General features: G+C 46.2%; 1 pseudogene; it reads right to left on the bottom strand.

Annotated features, from left to right (window-relative positions):
- Nucleotides 1-1793: 1793 nt before the first annotated feature.
- On the bottom strand, nucleotides 1794-4196 carry LOC124678107 (annotated as a pseudogene).
- Nucleotides 4197-5239: the final 1043 nt, after the last annotated feature.

Consider the following 5239-nt stretch of genomic DNA (forward strand, 5'->3'; position numbering starts at 1 on the left):
GTTGGAATTGGGGGAGCTCAACGTTGACAAATCCGCGGCAACCTTAGGCTGCTGATGCCATATGATGAGGGTGAACCATAGGGTTGGCCAGAGCTCACGGATATGTGCGCGCGCACACACACAAAATTAGACGATGAACACACATAGAGGAAAGCAAATAAACTCAAACAGCCGATACAAATCCAGCTTTTTGCTCTCAGTGACCTGGAGCTAGGGATATAAAGCGACGCTTATGAGGGATGATTCTAAATTAGCCTTTGTAATGTCAAGGAGGGCTTACATTCATAGAAGCGTATGATTTAGAAGGCTTATGCGACACACCGCTTGCAACCCTACCCAGAACCATCACCCCATTAAAATAGCCCCACGATAGAATCACTGAGAGACCACACGATAGAATTACTGAATTGAGAGATCGGTAAGAACTCGATAGAATCACTCTTGGAGAGAGAGAGAGAGAGAGAGAGAGAGAGAGAGAGAGAGAGTAGCAACTTAAGTAGAATCTGGACCACGGGAGTGAACAAGGACTACTAGAATAGCCACAAGAGAGAGAGAGACCAAATTCATAAAAAGGGTCTTGGATACAACTCAATAGATTCAATCGAAGGAGATGGGTCTTGGTTTCCCAAGTGGGTGGTAAGAGCACATGCTCAAGTCTAATGTGATCTCATTCGAAGGTTTACAAACGAGGGTAGGGGCATATATATAGCCAACGATGAAATAGGGGTAGCTTGGGTATTAAAAGAGAAATTTTCGGGGTTTTCTGGGCCTTGCCCAGTTTCCATGCATGGAGGCCTTTCACTTAAACCGGAGATTCCGGGGTAGTACGCCGAGACTACGATCCTAGCACTTAGGTCGGAGACTCCAGGAAGAATATATGGACTCAAATCTCCGGGTTCATCTTTGTCGTTTACCCAACTTGCATCGCTAAGTCAGAATTCCTCGAGGTGGAGACTCCCTTGGAGGTGGAGACTTGTGTTGTGGGGTGGAGACTCCGGCGTTGTGGCGCCGTAGACTCCGGTATAGGCACATTTTGTTCCTTCTTCTTACTCTTCTTGTTTTTTCATAGCTTCCTCTCCATGGATGGGGTGCCTTGCTTGGATGGATGTAGTTCTTGAGATTTGTACGTAATAACACATAAATTCACCTTTTCTTGTATTGCTTTGGCTCCTGGTCATGGGCCCACTTGGGGAGCATCGTCCATAGGGCAGGCTGTATCGGAACTTTATACCCTTATCGCCTCCGCGCTTGACGATATGAATCTTTAGTTCGGCCTACAAACGATAGTTGGGGTGTCGGGGAATGGGGTAGGGGGAGGAGGAGAGCCCACTCATCATGTCATATCAGACGATTACATCCTATCATCTGCCTCCGAGATGAGTACTTCTTAACATCCCACTATCAAGTGACGGAGCAGTACTAAAAAAGTTACTTTCTGAGATAATACCTACGAAATTCGATAAAAGAAATGAAATAGATTTTCACATTACTTATCAAATAGTCCAATACATGCACTGCAGAAAGGCCAACATATGTGGCCCATCCAGTTAGCTACAGAGTTATATAGGCCTTCTATAGAAAGATCATTGGAACTACACGATGCCACAATTTACTTTTCCTATGAATTAACTTGGGATTAACTTATTACATTGACATATATGAACGTACAACTAGCTAGTCCAAGGCGAAAGAATGCGAATCCTATATATACAGGTTGAGCAGGCAGCCGAGCACTGCGAAGTCTGAAGGCATATCCACTTGACAGAGATTATTCTGTAAAAGGTTCCTCGAATTCATATATGGTATGAGAATGATGAGGTCAAGGAGTAGGGGACCCGGGTTAAAGCAGCAGGTTGCTGCTGGAGCTTGTGGATGTCCTTGATGATGTCGAACACTGCTTCCGGCTGCGCTAGCTTGAGCGCGTTGTGTGAGTACATCTTGAGGTCTTCGGCTTCCGTGCTGAACCATCGGGCAACTTGTCTTGCAGCTTCCCTTGGGTCGTTGCAGAACAAGCCGGCGCCGTTGTTGACGACGTAAGGCACGTTTCCAACTTCCTGAATGATAAAAGGAAGTGCGGATATTCAGTTCCATTTGATATCTAGTTCCCGACTTCCTTAATGATAAAAGGAAGTGCGAGCTATAGCTAGAGACATACTAGTAGTTGGTAAGATCTGTGTGAGTGGTAATCACTAGTTAGTGACAATAGCAACAAGTTGTCACTCTCGGATGACCTACCTAATAGCAAAGTAATCAGCACCGATAATTGAGCTAGTTCAGATTGTCAAAGTGTCTAGTTCTAGTAAATAAATCCCTTTTAATAGGAATCTTATAATCGGGCAACTCTATATAATTAATAGTGGCACAAAGCATATATAGACCTGTCCAGGGATGAAGTCATTGAGAATAACTGGAAGCCCTCTGATCAAGGCTTCTGCAATTGTACCAGGACCAGCCTGTACAATTACGACATAACTCCATCAGGTAAATTCCTTTCCAATTAATCAACAGCCAAAAGAAAAGAAAAAATTGAGATGGAAAGCTTATTGGCAAGAGGGAAGAAACCTTAGTGATGATGCAATCACAAGCGCCCATCCACTTCTCCATCTGCTTTTCGAACCGCCTAATCTGAAGACAAGACACTCGAAAGGTCAGTCGGCACCAAAGTGTATACTGTATAGTGTGATGGGGAGCATCCACCTGAAATGCGCATCTAACTAGGCATCACCGTCGCTAGATTCGGCATATGCAAGCTCTCAAAAAAAAAAAAAGATTCGGCATATGAAATGGTACCTTGACCGGGACCTTCCACGTCAGGCACTGCAGGGTGGACCACAGCGCCTGGTTCCGGCCACATACGACCACGATCTGCCCGACCGGCCGGCGTCTCCGGTGATCGTAGAGCTCTTCGCCGAGGGCCATTGCTGTCTCCTGCACTGGACCCATCCCCTCGCCGCCTCCCATCAGCAGAACGGCAGGTAGTTCAGGGTGCATATCAAGTTCTTCCCTCAGTTCTTCCTGTCAACCAAACCTGGCTAGTTGAGCTAATGGCCCAGGCAATGCAAGCATGCGAAGCTCACTGACCGACCTTGTCGAGCACGGCGCGGCAGAAGGACGGCCTGATCGGCAGGCCGTACACACGGATTTGGGATGGCTGGAGCCCTCGGATGAGTGCCCTCTTAGCCACCTCGGTCGAGGGGCAGTAGCACCTTGTCACGCCCTGGTGGAACCTGTCAAGTTCAGATGACTCCATCTCCTGATCAATCAAGAGTTGGCAAAAACAATGGACGCCCCAATCTGCACCATGCCGGGAGGCCGGGAGGTTACCATGTTGGGTGGCATGTGTTGAGGTCGGTGATGACAGTGAAGAACGGAATCTTGGCCTGGAGGCTCTGCCACTTGAGCACCCATAGTGGGATGTGCTGCATGAGGGGGTGTACGCTGATGATCACGTCCGGCTTGTACTTCATGATCCCGGCCACCACCTCACTGAAATGCAAACAAATCATCAACAATAACAATGGGCACAATCTGGTCGTGCATTGTCAATGTCGAATTAATCCAGTGTGCTCGGCTTCGTACTTGGCGTAGAAGTAGGCGACTGCGGCGAGGTACATGCCGTGAACTCAGCGCGGGGAGGTACCATGGAAGGCCACCTTCCAGAGCCGGACATGGCGGATCATGAACTTGTACGACCGTTCCATGTCGTTCAGCGGCCAGCCGCCGTACTCTTTCCCCAAATCCCTGACGAACACCTGTGTAAAGAAAAAATCAGTTTTTGCAGAATCAACATCAAAGTCAGGAAACATGGAACGTGGGGGTACGTGATGACAAGTGACCATGAAGCTGTAACTTGGGACTTTGGAGAGGCGCGGGATTAAGGATGGAAGGAGGACCTGGTAGGCGTCACCGTACTCGAGACGGAAGGCGTCGCGGAGGGCCTCGGCGGAGGCGCGGTGGCCGCCACCGGTGTCGCTCATCAGGATGAGCACGTTCCTCGCCTTCTTCCCGCCGTCGGTCCCGAAGAGGGATACGCTCCCAGTGGTTTCGGAGAGCGCGGCGGCGAGGCCGTCGCTGGGAATCCCGCCTCCCGCGTCGCCGTCGTAGAAGGCGCAGCGGAGGGGCTTGTACAGCTCGCGGCGCCCGCCAAGCACGGCATCGCGTATAGAGCGGCGGTGACTGCCGACCGAGATCACCATGGCGTCTTTGCTCCTGGTGTGTATGGCGCTCGCGATTTGTCGTAGGTGAGAAGGTGGCGAGGAAGCCATAAGGTATATACTCCTGGGGTGTGTCTATGTCTAAGTTGACTGTGATTTTTTTTAAGTCTCAGTCATCTCAGAAAAGTGCAACTGCAGTTCAAAAAAAAGTGCAACTCGGTTCAGTTGCACATTTCTAGCAGAAAAGTGCAATTGCACTTTTTTAACAGAAAAGTGTAACTCAAGTACTTTTTTACAAGTGACTTAGACTTAATCAAATCTTAGTTGACTGAGACATAGCAAAACCGATACTCCTGGCTCTGGTGATCCTCGTTTAGATACTACTGATGATGCCCGGGGTTACTGCGAAACCATGTAGCGACGCATTTTATGAGCATCGAAATGACAGAAAATTGTGTAAAACAATAAAGTTAGAAATATGTATAAATAGTACTCCCCCATCCCATGAAAATTATCTAAAATATATCTCAATTTACATATATCTAAAGTTAGATACATTTAATTTTCATAAATTTTCGACATTGTCCGTTGGAGGGAATGAGTACATAAATATAGGAGAAGGTAACACTTTGGGTCCAGCGGCGAAGGACGGAAAAAAATTGAGATAGGACAAACTAAAAAAATGATGCAAATACCAAAATAGTTGTAAGACATTAACGTCTTATATGATTCTAACGAAATAACTTAATACGATAAAAACAAAGACATATTTGATATATGTAGAACCCAAAAAACATAACAATAATACCACCTCAATGCCAAAGCTTTACTTTTGTTGTAAAAAGAATAATTTTATCGATTAAGACTTTTAAATATCCATCGTGAGTATAACTAGGTCTTAATGATCTTTGTCGCCAAGAAACCCTTCCAATTCACAATCTCAATAGTTGATAATGTCTTTGATGAAATCATGATGTGTCTTTTAAATATATATCAAGAAATCTCTAAATTTTCAACTCCAGATGTTTGAATAATGAATATCACAAAGTTATCCTGTATATTCTAAGATTACTAAGATTCATGAT

This window comes from Lolium rigidum, chromosome 7 (assembly GCF_022539505.1).
Source record: "Lolium rigidum isolate FL_2022 chromosome 7, APGP_CSIRO_Lrig_0.1, whole genome shotgun sequence".
NCBI classification, from domain to species: Eukaryota; Viridiplantae; Streptophyta; class Magnoliopsida; order Poales; family Poaceae; genus Lolium; species Lolium rigidum.